Genomic DNA, 17,071 nt, shown 5'->3' on the forward strand with positions numbered 1-17,071 from the left:
AGGACGCTGCGCGCGCGCATCCGACCGCAACACGGACAAGCAAGCACATTAGCCTTTGTTTTCGGTTGCACGCCTAAACGGCCAAATAAACACAGAAATATTTCAAAATGCCAAGTCGAGTATTCACGTAAACACAGCAGATGTAGGCTACTGTGTGCATTCACTCTCTCACACACACACACGCACACAAAAGAGGATTTATGCTCATCACTTGGTAACTCAACCTCACAGTGAAAGCCCTGCACAATTAATTCGTTCACAAATATTTGTTTGTTTTTAGTTGTCTATGGACCGTTTTGTTTTTTTTTTTACTGTGGCTCTTTTGGGAAAATGCATTATCCAAAAATGAAAAAATGTCTCTTTGGTCAAAAAGGTTCCCGACCCCGGTGCCTTTCACAGACATGTAACGTTAGCTACGTTAAGTTAGTCACAAAGCGCTTTATTACATTCACTTCTCACCACAAACATACATTTGCATACACAGATATCATTCATCATTAATACAAAGTACTACGTTAGTATCCATAACTGACATAATCCACAGCAAAACTTCTGTGAATAGATACCTTTTTGATTTACCTCGGGCTTAGCCTTCGGTTTGTTTTACCCTTCGAACATGGCGGCGGCTTGTTGCTATGCAAGTCACATGATTTGTGACGTAACGCCGACCAAGAGAATTTTGCACTCGGGCGATCGCCCCCAGTGGAACTCTGGTGGAACTACAACCAAAATTCGGACTTAAATGGATAGTTCACTTTAAAATTTAAATTCTGTCATCATTTACTCACCCTCAAGTTGTTTCAAACCTGTATTAATTTATTTCTTCTGCTGAACACAAAGAAAGATATTTTGAAGAATGTCAGTAACCAAACAGTAGTCTGTACCCATTGACTTCCATAGTAGGAAAAAAAAATATGGGTCAATGGGTACAGACTACTGTTTGGTTACTGACATTCTTCAAAATATCTTTCTTTGTGTTCAACAGAAGAAATAAATTAATACAGGTTTGAAACAACTTGAGGGTGAGTAAATGATGACAGAATTTTAATTTTAAAGTGAACTATCCCTTTAATAGGGAGTGGCCAGGCTCTCCGTAGACGGGCTCTGATGTTGCCCGTTGATGTTGATCTGATGATCTTTACTCTGGAGTAAAGATATCCTTATATATAAAAAAAAATAGTCAAGTAGAGAGTAAAAGTGGCTAATATCTTTGATACTCAGTCAAATTACAAAGTAGCCAAAATATACTACTACATTATAACTATAAATAACTATTACATTTACTCAAATAGCCTACTTTACACCACTGCTTTTTAGATTTAAAACATACAGCAAGACAATGGAAGTCTGATTCCCAAACGAGTGACTTATGAGCCGGTTCCTTTTAGTGAATCAAAAACACAGTGTAACCATAGATATACATAATAAAGGCTAGATGTCTTGTCTGCGCTGCTGGCCAATGGAGGTCGACGTCCGCACCTGGAGGCCAATTTATCACAGTCAGCTCGCTCACTCGTAACATTGTGTTTTAATGGTGCATGTACTTTTTAAATAACCATAACTGGCTCAATTTTCAAACGGGTTGGTTTGTTATAAATATCAGAGATGTAGTTATGACACTGCATGCATACTTATGAATAATTATAATATTATATATTTCACCATGTTCAAGCATCCAGAATTATAGCCACGTTATTAACGTTTGTAATAAACCAAACCGTTTGTAAATCAGTCAAGATTTCAGCGAGATAAGACTAAGAGTATTTGTGTTCGTGCAGATCACTCACCTTACATCAGGTACCACCATAGGGGGTACCACAGAGCCCGCCAGAAAGCTTGCCTGCGACAAGATGGCCACCGGGTCATGGCGTTAGAGACTCCGCCGTAAGACATCTAGCCTTTGATATGTATATCTATGAGTGCAACCAGTGTTCATAGTTACTTTATGAACCGGTTCTTTTTAGTGAACCAAAAATATTCAGTGCAACCATTCTGATTACTAAACTAATGTATTTTATGTGCTGGTTCTTTTTATTGAATCAAAAACATTGTAACCAGTGTACCGGTAGTCTGATTCCCGAACGAATGACTCTTATACGAGCGGGTTCTTTTTAGTGATTTTAAAAACATATACAGACAGATACAGCATGACCAGTGTAGTGTGATTCCTGAACGAACGCTGCATGGTTCTATTAATAATAAAAGTTCAAAAAGACGTGTTACTGGTTTGGGAATCGGTCTGCTTTCACTGAACTGAACCGGTCAGAGCATTTACAGAATCAACATATTATTCACTTACTGTTTTATTACGCAATTTATTTATTTTGCAGTCCATATCAAAATGAAGCTTTGTTTTGGTTTGTTTTTCTGTTGGGGGTTTTTCTGCAATTTGCTGAGTTTTTTTGTTTTTGTTTGTCGGTATCATTATTGACTGATTGTCCATTTGTGGAAACCATATTTTATAATGTGTATTTGATCATACATGGATCTCACTGTTAAACATAATAATACACTTTGGTGCATGTAATGCTTCATTATGGGCATTCTAATTGGCTTCATGCAGATAAAAATAAAGGGCCACATATTATAGTTTATGCTAATCTGTGAGGCTGCACTGAGAAATGATGCAATAATGCCATCATATTGCCTTTTCTTCTCCTCTCTCTCAATGGCCAGACATGCATGTTTCTAAAGCTGCCTGTTTTCACTGTTGTGCTCGTGGCTTAAGGATCCGCTTTTCCGATTTCTTCTTCCTTCAGCTTGATAAATCACTCTGCCACCCAATCCCTCTTTCCTTTGCTTCCCTATCTTTTTTTCTACCTCTTTATCTATCTCTTGTTTCTCTGTCTATTACCCCCCCCCCTCTCTCTCTCTCTCTTTCTCTCTCTCTCCTCCATTTGGTGGCAATAAGAGCATATTAAAAGCATTGGTGTAAATTATTGGTATGAGTCATAGCAAACTCAACAGCAGACATTCAGAGTATTTTTATGAAAGGACTGAATGGAGCTCGCAAGGATACACTCATAGATGGTAAAAGGTGAGAGAGAAACGGCAGGAAAAAAGAAAATTGCACAGTAGCTACAATGAGTCCTTGTGTATGTGTGTAAAAGTGAATTAATTTTGGTGTGTGTGTGTGTGTGTGTGTGTGAGAGAGATGGTCTACATAATGGCAGTTGTGCATTTGATTGTATGCATGTCCTCTATGCACCTTGAGCACCATGGCAAGTGCTGTGATGATGATCTCCAAACTCTCCCTCAAGACAAGGATTTTCTTTTTAAAGCTCCTTGCTCAGCATTATGTGCAACACAGCCTCTATTCCCGCTGGCATATGCACACGCTAACTTACTTCACCACCCATTACTTATAGCAGACCATCTTGTAGACTCGGATTAGTCTGTAATAGGCAAAAGTAAAAGGAACAGATGGGTTTGACCTTTGAATAAATGAACTCACTTGTCATTACCCATGGGGCATGATGCTATTGCCTCTCAAATTTATAGACACTCGACCATAAAGTTGTTTGTTTAGCTACCTAGCCTTCCAAAAGGTTCAAATAGCTGTAAATGAAAAGCATTATTACAGCTTTAGATCAGGTTTTCTTTAATTTAATCTTACAGTCTCATAGGAGGTGGGAGATTATTTCTGCTATGTTCTGGATACCATTCTGCCATCAACTTCAGAAAAAATTCAGTTTACTTTATGTGCCCATGCCCATTTTGTATATACATACGCTGATGACCTACTATATGTACTAAATGTACTGTACCATTATACTGGTGTGTGTGTGTGTGTGTGTGTGTGTGTGTTTTAACCTTTTACCATCTATGAGATTCTGAGTATATTTTAAAGGGGCTGTATGGAGTTTTCAGCGGCATCTAGCGGTGATTTTTCAGATTGCAACCAATACGTTTACAAGCGAGTGCTCGTGCGCGTGCTTTCTTTTGTTTTTTATTATTATGTGGAGTTTGTGTTGGAGTCTGTGTTGTGCTAGTCGTTTCCTAGTATTAGCAGCAGACTCCATGTCATAAAGTTGCAGTGTCGTCTAGTGTTGTCACGATACTAGAATTTCTAACTTGTGCATAGCAACCGGCGAAGGGTAAAACAAACAAGCGCCCGCCATTAAGCAACACGAAGCGGAAGACAAACGAGCGCAAAACCTTCAGCAAATCATGCCGAAAAAGTGTTCTGTTGTTGTCTGTATACTGATAAGACATTCTGTTATAGAAGAAGAAGATCTGTATATAAATAATTTTATTGAAACGGGTACTTTTACTGCGCAAAGAGACATTTCATCCGCTGACCGCTGGTACTTTCACTTTTGCCTCAGAGACCCTTTATGTCCTATAAATATGTCGTAATAATCCGCGCAGATTTCAGTTGACGATTCTGTTTAAAGTTAATAATAACAAAACATGAATTAATGAGAAAGAAAAGAACAGGATGTGCTTTATAGTGAAAATAAATATTAAAAGCGCGATAAGTCGCGAAAGAGAACTGAACTCTACTGACAAGACGCTGCGCGCGCGCTCCGACCGCAACACGGACAAGCAAGCACAGTAGCCTTTGTCTTCGGTTGCACGCCTAAACGGCCAAATAAACAGAAATATTTCAAAATGCCAAGTAGGGATGCAACGATACCATTTTTTCAGAATCGATCCGATCCGATACCAAACATTCTGAGTATCGACCGATACCGATACCAATCCAATACCAGCACAGTTTTTTCTTTTTAATCAAGTAGAATTTCTATAATTCTGTGTGTTGAACTGATAATCACTCTTTTGTGTGGTAAACACAATCTACTTACAGACAACTTCATTATAAAGAAAAACAACAAATCAAAAAAAATATGATCATAATCTGTGACAAAAATGCTATTATAAACTAGATTAGTGGATAATTCAGCAGTAAAATTTAGCCAAATCACAAGTGCACAATAATTGTATTAAATCTGAACCTGAAAAAAACATTTAGTGAGGAACAAATATGAGACAATAAGTGTAACACTAAATTTGGTAAAACGTTACACATTGCTCTTTGTATTGTTGTAAAATACATTCATGAAAAACAAGATAACAAAAATCAAAAAGATTAATAATTATTTTATTTTATAGCCTAGGCCTACTATAAAATTGAGACATGTTTTAAATGTATAGCACAGCGGTTTAATGAGGCAGCAACAAATGATAGATAGGACAGAACTAGAAAGGCCATTATGATATGAAAGGCCCCAATAGAGCATCACAGTCCCGCCCACAGCCGGTGCCGGAAGTAAAAATTCAATACAATTTCTCCATAGACATTTGGGGTATAAGCCATAAAAACGTAACCATACATGGTAGACTTAAAACCAGCAACGGCTGTACTAAGCGATTGTATATGCTCATATAAACGCCAAAAGTTCATGGGGCACTAACCTTGTTTTGAGATAAATGCCTTTTATTCGCGATGTCTTGGATAAGTACTTCATTACCCACAATCCTAAACAATCCCACAGTGATGCATCTGATTGGTGGAAATCGTGTAAACCCCGCGAAGGTCCGTGGAAAAAACAGAGCGTTGCCATGGAAGCAGGATTCTAACAGAAGAGACGGAACGGACTGTTTTCTTTAGCGGAAGCCATATAAATAGTTTTTAAATCAATACATTCCTTTTTTAATTAATATTTTGTGTCAAATTATTGATTTATTTGGTAGGTAGCCATGTAATAAGCGGGATAATAGCGAGTTGGTTGTTATAGCGAATACAGGCTGATTCAAGACGCCTCCGCTTCGCGTCGGGCTCATAGCGTTAATTAACGTTAGCCTTTCGGGAGTTGTATTCGCTATAACAACCGCCTCGCTTTACATTATCCCTTACTTATCGTTCACTTTAGATAGGCTACTGTAGCCTTCATATGGTATGAGTCATATCAAGCATTTTATGATGCCACTGTCAAAACAATATTTAACCTAGGCATAACGTTACCTCTTCATGCATTTACTGAACATTTGTATAATAATTCATGGCAAGTTAATAAACTGAATATGATGGTCCAAGAGCAGACCATGCACCGGTCCAAGCATCAGACCGGTGGCGCTGTGCACTTTCTGGTTTGCTGACCATCACTTTTTAATTTACACTCGTTGTGGATATTAAGAAAATACATTAAATGTTATTACAATTAAGAATGAACTATAACTTCATGAAAATGAGCATGGACCTCAACCTGTCCTGTCAGCAGAGTGTCCTGTGTCATAAAGGGCTTTGAAATAAACACACAAACTACACACTGACTGAACACACATGTGTTGACGACTGACTGAGCGTTCACACCGCACGCGGCGAGAGCGTCAAAGTGGCCGGAAGCCATTCATTTTCAATGAGAGCCGGCGGCGAGCTCCGGCGGCGAGCTCCGGCGAGAGCGGCGCGGCGCGTCTTGGACGGCGAGAGCGGCGAGAAGAGTTGAAATCAAGTCAACTTTATGGTAATAAGCTATGACGCGGTTCGGCGGCAACCAATCGGAATGTAGAAGTCTTCCGCCTGAGAGGATAACAGAGAACACAATCCTGTAAACTTAGGTTCCGACCACATTAGTTCCTAAGCCAAATGGAGGAAAAGTTAATCATTTCTGTTGCGGGTTTCCCGTTATTGTACGACGTGTCCCTGTTTACATACAGGGACATTAATAAAAAGAACGACGAATGTAAAAGGTGTCTGAAATTGTTGGTGTTTTGTTACTTTCACATTTAAAATATTTTAATAGGTTAATTTATACCCTACGTGTGGCCAGAATGCACAAAATAGGATACTGATTTATGTTCAGTTCTTATTTGCTTTGTGGCTCCTTTAAATAAAGTTTTTAAAAAAATCACGCATTCTAAAATATACGTCAGAGCGTCAGAGAGTCCCCGAATCTCACGGCGTCGATGGCAGGGCGGCGAGAGCGAATTTTGCCGCTCTCGCCGGCGGCGGTGTGAACGTACAGTGAGACTGAGCGGTGATTTGCAGTCAGGTACAAAGCACTGCACCATGTTGCTAACGCTATCGTTAACCGCTTTCACACACGCACACAATATAAAATACACGATGATAAATATAAAATTCAATACACAATACCTATATAAAACACTATTATTTTTATTTACACGATTACTATTGAAATAACTGCTATTAACTACACATTCACTATATAAAATTCACTCAAAAGGCTTTTTCGCGGTTGGCTTCAGTCGACTTCAGTGAGGCGCGGTGGTTTATGGGATGAGTAGTTCCTTCGCTCGGAAATGAAAATATGTACACAGTCTTGTACCTTTGCCTTTTTTTGGATTTTCTCTTCGTTTTTTCACTCGAAATGATATGTTGTATGCTTATGAGTTCAGCCGTAGCTGGTTATCCTCAGACATGCTCTAAAACTCTTTAGATACAGATTTTTCCAAAAGTCAATGGGAGAAATGAATGGGAAATTTACTTCCGGCACCAGAGCTCTCTCGGGCTGTGGGCGGGACTGTGATGCTCTATAGAGCTGGTAAGTCCCGCCCCTCCGTAAAACCCCGCTGGACCTCAAAGTTGAAAAAGCGTCAATGCAAGTGAATGGGAGAAAATAATTATTTTCTGGTCCCGTTTGAATTGTGCCATGAATGTGAACATATGTTGTCTGTGAATTTTTTATATAACCTTTCGTGTGAAGAATGCTACAATTTAGCGGGTAGAAGTTTGATACGGGTAGACTTTGTGTGAGAGCACTTTGTGGACTACAACTCGGCGCTGCTTTCGGCGCGTTTGAAACGTCAACAACACTAGCTCACGGCTCTAGCTCACGGATCCCGCTAGACATGGCTGTCTTTGGTGCACTTCACCGCCTTCTTTCAGAGAGAGGACAAAATCGTTGAGGTTGGCGAAAACCACGGGTAAGTCAACTTCATGGGGTGACGTCACATAAGCGACATGTAGTCTTTCTCGTTATGTCTTTTCCACAACTGCTAGCCGACGAATCATACCATATACTGTCAAACTTGTAACATGAAAGATTATATAAAAAATTCACAGACAACATATGTTCACATTCATGGCACAATTCAAACGGGACCAGAAAATAATTATTTTCTCCCATTCACTTGCATTGACGCTTTTTCAACTTTGAGGTCCAGCGGGGTTTCACGGAGGGGGCGGGACTTACCAGCTCTATACAGTGCGGCACACAGCGCTTATGCGCATCTCGAGCGCAGAATGATGCGCTTGAAGCAACACGAGTCACAGCGCGCAGCGCGTCGAGTCCGCATTAAAAAGTTCAAATCACAAAGGAAAGGCATATTGATGCGTAGTGTATTATACAGTATCTATCTATCTATGCAATAGTTTATTGAGCATTTTCTTTTAACAGTTTTAAATGTCAGTTACTGTACGCGTGAAGAACAGTTACGTTAGTGCTCTGACTCCAGTGTTGTGAGAGACACCCGGTAGAAAGTAACATGATTAAGGTACAGCAATAAAGTACAGCAAGATAAAGTTGTTTAATGCAAAACCATAGACCTTTATCTACAGATCAAGTATAATTATAGTAACATTGAATCATCTTGGAGAGAGTTTTTCATCGTGTTGACTCGTAACCGAACGCGACGCGCTGCTTGATGCTGAATGGAGAATGACTGACAGCCGCAGCGGAGGGAAAAGTGTACGTGATCTAAAATTGAATTACTTAAATATAAATTTCTATCTCACATTATACTATATAATGGCTTCAGAACACTTATAATATAGTGCACGACAACTTTATGGTGCTTTATAATGTTTTTGTGCCTTTTGTGGGGCTTAACAATAGCACAGAATAGTATACGCACAATATCGGATTTGGATCGGCCTCGTCTGACCGAGACCCGATCTGGCAAAAATGTCAGTATCGGAGCCGATACCGATACCGATACTGAATATCGGATCGATGCATCCCTAATGCCAAGTCGAGTATTCACGTAAACACAGCAGATGTAAATACTGTGTGCATTCACTCTCTCTCACACACACACGCACACAAAAGAGGATTTATGCTCATCACTTGGTAACTCAACCTCACAGTGAAAGCCCTGCACAATTAATTCCATATTGCAACTTATTTATTGTTTGCTGAATATTTGTTTGTTTTTAGTTGTCTATGGACCGTTTTTTTTTTTTTTTTTTTACTGTGGCTCTTTTGGAAAAATGCATTATCCAAAAATGAAAAAATGTCTCTTTGGTCAAAAAGGTTTCCGACCCCGGTGCCTTTCACAGACATGTAACGTTAGCTACGTTAAGTTAGTCATAAAGCGCTTTATTACATTCACTTCTCACCACAAACATACATTTCCATACACAGATATCATTCATCATTAATACAAACTACATCCTAGATGTAGGTGTCTTTTTTTCCGCAGTAGTTTCAATTTTGATATTTTTAGGTCAAACCGTTCTTGTCTGACAGTCATATCATGCAGGTCTATGGTCATTGTCTCAGAGCATACACAGAGTCCAAATTAAAACAATTCCCCATCGTCCAAATTAAACAATTCCCCATCGTAAGTACACATTGATGGCCTAAGACACGAAACGAGCGGTTTATGTGAGAAAACGAACGGTATTTATATCGTTTTTACCTCTTATAACACAGCCACGTCCAAGTGATCTGAGGGCTCGAGCGCATCCTGGTGTGTGACGTGTGCGCAGACTGGTGCATAGATGTTTACACTAGATGTCGCCTTGGCTACGGCAGTTCATTGGAACGAATGTCTTTAATGCGAAATCTAGTGTATATATATCTATATGCACCAGTCTGCGTACACGTCACACAGAAGGAAGCGCCCGCGCCCTCAGATCACTTGGACGTGGCTGTGTTATAAGAGGTAAAAACGATATAAATACCGTTCGTTTTCTCACATAAACCGCTCGTTTCGTGTCTTAGGCCATCAATGTGTACTTACGATGGGGATTTGTTTAATTTGGACGATGGGGAATTGTTTTAATTTGGACTCTGTGTATGCTCTTTGAGACAATGACCATAGACCTGCATGATATGACTGTCAGACAAGAACGGTTTGACCTAAAAATATCAAAATTGAAACTACTGCGGAAAAAAAGACACCTACATCTTTGGATGCCCTTGAGGTAAGCTAAAACATACCAACATTTTATTTCAAAGTGAACTATCCCTTTAAGCTTGATTGCCTGTATATTTAAGCCCAGTGTCTTGTTCAGTCTTTGTGGGTTCTTAACTTTGTTTGTTGGTTTGTGTTGTTCCCTATCCTGTTCCTTAGTCGAAGTCTGTAATTTGTGAACTTTTGAGTTTATTTAATAAATACCTATTGCACGTGGATCCTGCTTCCTCCTATGCTTCAACCCATACAAATATGATGATTTGATGCTCAAGAAACATTTATGATTATTATCAATGTTGAAAACAGATTTTTTTTTTTTACATTTTTATTTCAGGATTCTTTAATGAATAAATAGTTTTACAGCATTTATCTAAAATAGAAAGCTTTTGTAACATTAAACACTGCCCTTAAAAAGTTTGGGGTCAGTAAGAATTTTTATTTTATTTTTGCGGGAACAATCAATACTTTTATTCATCAAGGATGAGTTAAATTGATCAAAAGTTACAGTAAAGACATTTATAATGTTTGAAAAGATTATATTTGAAATAAATGCTGTTCTTTTGAACTTTCTATTCATCAAAGAAACACAAATTGTACACAACTGCTTAACACATTGAAAATAATAAAACAATTTTTTAGCATAAAATCAGCTTATTAGAACGATTTCTGAAGGATCATGTGACACTGAAGACTGGAGTAATGATGCTGAAAATTCAGCTTTCATCAGAGAAATAAATTACATATTCAAATATATTCAAATAGAAAACAGTCATTTTAAATTGTAATTTCACAATATTAGTTTCTTATATATATATATATATATATATATATATATATATATATATATATATATATATTAATGTAGCCTTGGTGAGCAGAAGAGACTAATTTTAAAAACATTAAAAGTCTTACCGATCTAAAACATTTGACTGGTGTGTATAACCCAATTTGTTTTTCTCATAATTTCAAAAGTGTACTAACCCAGTACCAACCCAGTTTCCACGCTGGTATAAAAAAACACCTGTATGTCCTGGACTTTGTGTAGTGCTCACCATTAGATTTGATCAGAAAGTGTTTTTCAGTCTTGTTGTGTGCAATATGAATAAGACATAGAGAGCGGGCTGTGGGCGTGTCGTCTGAAGCTGAGACTAGTGTGCCATGAACACGGCGGCATTTAGGACCCGCCCATAGTAAAAGAAAGGGAAATGTTTGATGGATCGTGAAGTTCATCCAAGCTTTCATTCAGCGTGGTAATGTTACACATGATAAGAGGCGCAAATGAATTCCGCATAATTCACTGGACTGATCTGTAGCGCTGCTCGTAAACGGGAGCTGATGACCGGGAGCATGTGACGGGCTGTAGTGTTTGAAGCTGCTCTGGCTCACTCGCTCGGTCGGGGATCTGTCAGCAGTGCGGAAGAGAGGGAGAAAGAGGGATGGGGCAGATATATGCCATCAAACTGACTCACAAGAGACTGAAATGATGCGGAGATTCCGTCGCGCCATAAAGCCCGAACACAATTCAACAGAATAAGAGGCTGAAACATGCTTGCTCGGATAGACCCGTGAGCGGCAGACACAGCAGTCAGTGACATTGATGAAGCCAGCTGTCACTCACTACACGCTCCCGAAGCCTCGACACACGCCGAGGGTCTTTAAAAAGCTCGATTTTGGAACTGAAACTTTTTTTTAAACATCAAAAACAGATTAATTCGAGTGTCTTCTGCGAGAGCCAAATCGAAAGCAACTTCAAAATGCAAGAGCTGTGATCGGGAGATTGTTGAACAAAAGACACGAGACCCAAGTTGATAGGTGAGTGCAGTTATCGTATCAGCATGGAGATAGTGACAGTGTTTTGTTTCGGTCATCTACAGTGGCGGCGGTAGTGGTCGAGCGAGGCACTTGGCAGGAACGCAATGCTGTTCTGTTTTTAACAATGCAGCTGTTTACTTTAGTGTGGAGACTGAGAGCCGAAAAAGGGGCGGTTTCTTACTCCTAGAGCCCCCTTGTCACTAATTGCGCTAGTATAGCCTATTCATGGTATAGAGCAGTAGTGCTGCCAGAAAAGATTTGTGTTTTGCAATGGGACACAGGGTGTGCAAGAACGGAAGCCCAATAAACTGGCATTAACCAGCATTACAGTTGTTTCTTTATAGCACTGTCATTTTCTTTTAATACTGTGTTGCGTTATAATGACGTCAATAAACAAATCGCGGTTGGTATTTAGCTGTGAGGTAAAACATATTATTTGAATATATTGAATTATTCAGGAAAGTTATAAAGACAAAGTAGCCTAGCTTATTTAAAAAAAAAAACCCGGCAAATATTAGACTACCTCTTAATTAAATAGTACGATAACGAGTTGCTAAAGTGATGATACACACGCAGCATGGAAACACCGCATACTAGAGGTGTGGGGGTTGGGGTGGGAGCGACCAATCGCGGTCACCATAGTTATTGATTTCTATGGCGAGGATGAAGAGAATTTTTTTTCAGTAGGCTGAAGAAAAATCTCCAGCCACCATAAAACAAGACTGCAATCAATGCAAGCAATTCAGAAAGAAGATATGAGGGGAGTCAAGGGATGCCTGCAGCATAGTATTTTCTAATTTGATCACAGGTAAATTCAGTCTAAATGTCTTTTTTAAATACCTGTTACATCCCTGTCCTATTCTGGTTTAATTCTGGTTGGTTTAAGCTTGTCAAGTAGTTTTTTCCAGTCTGACCAGCTAAACAAGTGGCCAAAACGAGGTGCTAAACCAGCAATGACCAGGCTTGAACCAGCCAACCAGCTTATGCTGTTTTTGCTTATTTTTTTCTTCTAGCCAGCATATGGATGATGACTGATCTAAAAAAAAAAAACTTTACAAATCATTACATATAATTATATAATGTGAAAAAACCCATTACGTCTTTGTGTGTGTGCAAATCAATGTTTTAGGTTGCTTTTACACACCCTGATTTATGTCACTTGTGTAAAAGGGTATATGAAATAATACTAATTTCATATATAATGTAAGATAATATAGGGTTTGTTCTGAATTATTTGGGGAACTATAAAACAATATACATTACATGCCATTGACCTGTTGGATTGGTTCTGTAACACACCAGATTGCTGTCCCTTCTGCCTCTGTAAATCTAATCCTCATTGACTGTATTGATTCAACTGTGCTTGAAGGATTTCTCAGTTTCTCCAACCAGGAATGCCATGAAACATGCAGGGGAATAGAACAATGTGGTTAAATACAGCTCTATCCCCATACTGAGTGTAGAGTACAACAGACATTTCTTATCTGTTTTAATTAGCAATTAGGTGGCGGTTCTACAAATGTAAGCTAATAGACCCAGTACTTATCATTTTTAGTGCACCATAGCCAGCCAGTCGCTGGGGCCGCTGAGAGCTGGGTGTGAGATAATAATTCAGAGGTTATACATCTATTGGCGGCACTTCAGCAGTGCTCAGTCGCTGGTGAGTGTGAGAGAAGATGCAGTGAGCTTCCTGTGTCTCTGTGAGTTTGTTAAACTGATAACGCATAATCAGCCTTTATTAAAATGCAAGCAAGAATCAGACTGATCTGTCAGTCAGTATGCTTTCAAATGCTAACCAAAGACAGAGTTGAGCTGTGAGTGCAGACAGTTTGTGCTAGTCTTTTTGTGAATATTTTACTAGCTCTTTCAGAACAGTCTTGCAGACAGCTATATGAATATTAATTTGACACCATCATTCTTACTACATTAATGACAGATTAATTTTGTTTTTAATTTTGTCACCACGTCAGCACTACTAGACCGCCTTTTATCATGAGTCTGAAAGTTATGTTTATAGGCTGATCTAAAAACTTCATAATTTTAAAATGCCCATTGCCCTCTTACTGTTACAGTAATGTGTTTGCGACCCTTTTTTATTTCAGTAATTTTAACTTTATTGTTCTGATTAAAAGTGCTTTTCCAGTTAGCTCAATGCTAAGGTAGTAAGCTGTTAAATTGCTAACCAAAGGATGACTGAAAACAAGGTTTTATTTGACCATCTTCAGTTATATTATGTGATATGTAATTTAAAATGCATAGGCCTATATTTTCATGGTTAAGGAAAAAAACGACTGTAATGCAATATTCTAGGATTTTGTGAGGGGAATAAATCTTGCATTACAAAGTATTTCTGTGTGAAGCAGGATGTTCAATGAGAAAAAAAATGTAGGGAGGGACTTGATTTTATCTGGAATGAAGTGGATTGAAGAAAGTGGGCGTTAGGCCTACATTCTTGAATGTAGCCAGACCTGAACATGTGTCTGCTAAAATAATGCCTTATTGATTAACATCCAAAAGCCCACCTCAATGATGTCAGTTTTAAAAGAATAATACGATTTTTATAATAATTTACTTGAGGTCTTTAAAGTCAGCATGAAATGAAAATTGTTGTTTATTAAATGTTATTGATCTTATTGTGTACAAACATTAGTCTTCTCCAATTATTTAGTTTCTTGCAGAAGCTCAAACGTTCTGCGTAACACATGAGAATGAACCTCAGTGGTTCTTGCGGAAGCTCAAACGTACTGTGTGTGTAACGCATGAGAATGAACCTCAGTGGTTCTTGAGGAAGCTCAAACGTACTGTGTGTGTAACGCATGAGAATGAACCTCAGTAGTTCTTGAGGAAGCTCAAACGTACTGTGTGTGTAACGCATGAGAATGAACCTCAGTGGTTCTTGAGGAAGCTCAAACGTACTGTGTGTAACACATGAGAATGAACCTCAGTGGTTCTTGAGGAAGCTCAAACGTAGTGTGTGTAACGTATGAGAATGAACCTCAGTGGTTCTTGAGGAAGCTCAAACGTACTGTGTGTGTAACGCATGAGAATGAACCTCATTGGTTCTTGTGGAAGCTCAAACGTGCTGTGTGTGTAACGCATGAGAATGAACCTCAGTGGTTCTTGAGGAAGCTCAAACGTACTGTGTGTGTAACGCATGAGAATGAACCTCAGTAGTTCTTGAGGAAGCTCAAACGTACTGTGTGTGTAACGCATGAGAATGAACCTCAGTGGTTCTTGAGGAAGCTCAAACGTACTGTGTGTAACACATGAGAATGAACCTCAGTGGTTCTTGAGGAAGCTCAAACGTAGTGTGTGTAACGTATGAGAATGAACCTCAGTGGTTCTTGAGGAAGCTCAAACGTACTGTGTGTGTAACGCATGAGAATGAACCTCAGTAGTTCTTGAGGAAGCTCAAACGTACTGTGTGTGTAACGCATGAGAATGAACCTCAGTGGTTCTTGAGGAAGCTCAAACGTACTGTGTGTAACGCATGAGAATGAACCTCAGTGGTTCTTGAGGAAGCTCAAACGTAGTGTGTGTAACGTATGAGAATGAACCTCAGTGGTTCTTGAGGAAGCTCAAACGTACTGTGTGTGTAACGCATGAGAATGAACCTCAGTGGTTCTTGAGGAAGCTCAAACGTACTTTCTCATGCGTTACACACACAGTACGTTTGAGCTTCCTCAAGAACCACTGAGGTTCAGTGTGTGTAACGCATGAGAATGAACCTCAATGGTTCTTGAGGAAAATCAAACGTGCTGTGTGTGTAACACATGAGAATGAACCTCAGTGGTTCTTGAGGAAGCTCAAACGTGCTGTGTGTGTAACGCATGAGAATGAACCTCAGTGGTTCTCGCACGTCAAGCAAACTTCCGTTTACCACAACTGATGTGTGAATTGATGAATGTTTATATGTGAATAAAAGCCTAAATTCAATCTCTTCATCATATAAAGCGATCCTATCTCTTCAGAAAATTTGGACTAAACCTCTCGATTTATATGGATTAGTGTTACGATCTTTTTAATATGAACTTTTTGAAGCGTCAAATTGGTAGTTATGTAGACTGTCAATGGAGGAACAGAAAGCTCTCAGATTTCATAAAAAAATCTGCATTTGTGTTCCGAAGGCGAACGGAAGTCTTATGGGTTGGGAACGACATAAGGGTAATTATTAATGACAGAATTAAATTTTTTGTGGTGAACTAACCTTCACCCCAAAGGCTAAGCCTCCTTTCAATCGACAATCAACAGACAGAAGCAAGTTTTTAATCAGATGTACATCACAATAGAGAAAAAAAAAATACCTTGCTACGTCTTCTGATTCATTGTGACTTTAAAATGAGGAACAGTAAATCGTGCAATGAAAATGTTTTTTTTTTTTTTTTTTTTCATGTTGACTTCAGAGGAACACAACAATATGGAGCAATGTTGTGTGCAGACTTGTCTCATTGCCAGAGAGAAAATGCAGCAATGTCACTTCTGCTTTGGGTTAACACTGATTCAGCAATAAAAGACACTGGAGAATACTGTGCTGTAGCGTAGCACTCCTCCTCTGTGCATACACAAACACACACGCACACATCTCACCTCTATTTCCTCTTCTCTGCTTGTGGAGCTGGAGCGTGAGTGAGCGAAGCCATAGTGTTTACTACTGTCAGAGATGCGAGAGACAATCAGAGAGACGCGAGAGAGGGTGGGGCGGGCCACAAAAAGAGAGTTGATGAGGACCTTTGTTGTGCTCCTGTCACATATTTTGTAGGGTGGGAGAGAAGCACGGAGAACTGGAGTGTCAGGAGGCAAGAAATTTGAAGAGGCTGCGTGAAAGACAGAACAAACCTTTGAAAGTAAGTGTAGTTGGGACATTTTAAGACATTACAAACCCAAATAAACATTGAAATTAACTTGATAACACTTTATAATAATATTAGGTTGCATGAACTTACATTGAATGCTACTTTTAAAGCATTCAGGATTGTTTAGTCATTTTCTACATGTATAAATTAACCCTGGATAATGTATTATGAAAGAACGTGTATTATTACGTGTAAGAACATTCTATGTTCCATTTCTGATTTAACGATAACCTGGAGTAATAGTTTCTGTAAACAATTGCTGCTCATTGTATTTGATACCTAATGAATTAACTAATGTTAAC

The 17,071-nt window shown here is 39.0% G+C and overlaps 1 protein-coding gene across 5 annotated transcripts in view; it reads left to right on the forward strand.

Annotated features, from left to right (window-relative positions):
- Window positions 1–17,071, forward strand: part of camkk1a (calcium/calmodulin-dependent protein kinase kinase 1, alpha a) — a 96,107-nt gene that overhangs the window by 1,237 nt on the left and 77,799 nt on the right. For 2 of the 5 annotated variants that reach the window (XM_079607538.1, XM_079607542.1), the window contains exon 1: window positions 11,292–11,916. The exons of 1 other annotated variant lie outside the window; for it this stretch is intronic. The gene's annotated coding sequence lies outside the window, so the exon portion shown is untranslated. Of the gene's footprint in view, window positions 1–11,291; window positions 11,917–16,673; window positions 16,761–17,071 lie in introns of those variants that run through there. 2 more of the 5 variants (XM_079607540.1, XM_079607545.1) reach the window with 1 other exon arrangement.

This window comes from Phoxinus phoxinus, assembly GCF_949152265.1.
Source record: "Phoxinus phoxinus genome assembly, chromosome: 3".
In the NCBI taxonomy this organism is placed as follows: Eukaryota; Metazoa; Chordata; class Actinopteri; order Cypriniformes; family Leuciscidae; genus Phoxinus; species Phoxinus phoxinus.